The following is a 765-nucleotide window of genomic DNA, read 5'->3' as shown; positions in this document are numbered from 1 at the left end:
GCCGGCGCTATGCGGAGACGCTTCTTCATCTTTGAGGGTGCGGGGTATTTTGCGATACATGTAGTATTACGCATACGGACAAGCCACATACAAATCCTCCAGAAAAATAGTTGAAGTAAGAATACGTTTAATTTGATAACATCTCTTAAACGAGGCGACTAGATGTCCATAAAAAGCTTTGTCAATTATGCCAGAGAGATATCAAATCCCCCTATTTTTAAAAAGTGGTTTGTCCTTACTACTGTAGGCTAGTCTGTACAACCGCACTCCAGAGGGGGTCTGGTGTGTTCGATCTTCTTGCTGTATAGCCTACTATAGCAATAGAATGTGAAGATACTATTTTTTATCCACTTTTTAAAATCGCACTAAAATTCTCTGGTAAAACTAAACGTTTTTTTTTTTTTAATAGTACATCTACATATTACTATTAAAAAGTATTATTAGGCCATTATATAGTTTTTAACCGCGTTTGTGTGTGCATGGGTCAAAAGGTAGTGGGTATGGGTGGCAAAAATAAAATGTACTGATATGCAAATACCTGAAACCAACATCAACCTCGTGACTGTGGCATTCGCGATTTCTCGTGTAACAGGATGCATTCCATTCTTCGAAAAGAAAGCTATTGGCACGAGACCTTTTTACGAGCTCGTGTTCTTGCGTGGATGTGCGAGCTGTTTGGGACGCAAGGGATGTAAAGGTTTGGTCCTTGCGTGTTCTGTGTTACTCATGTAGTTCTCCTCATCAAAGTAAAGCTCAAATCACTGA

The sequence above is a fragment of the Alosa sapidissima genome, chromosome 11 (assembly GCF_018492685.1).
Source record: "Alosa sapidissima isolate fAloSap1 chromosome 11, fAloSap1.pri, whole genome shotgun sequence".
NCBI classification, from domain to species: Eukaryota; Metazoa; Chordata; class Actinopteri; order Clupeiformes; family Clupeidae; genus Alosa; species Alosa sapidissima.
Note: the sequence above shows the minus strand (reverse complement) of the source record.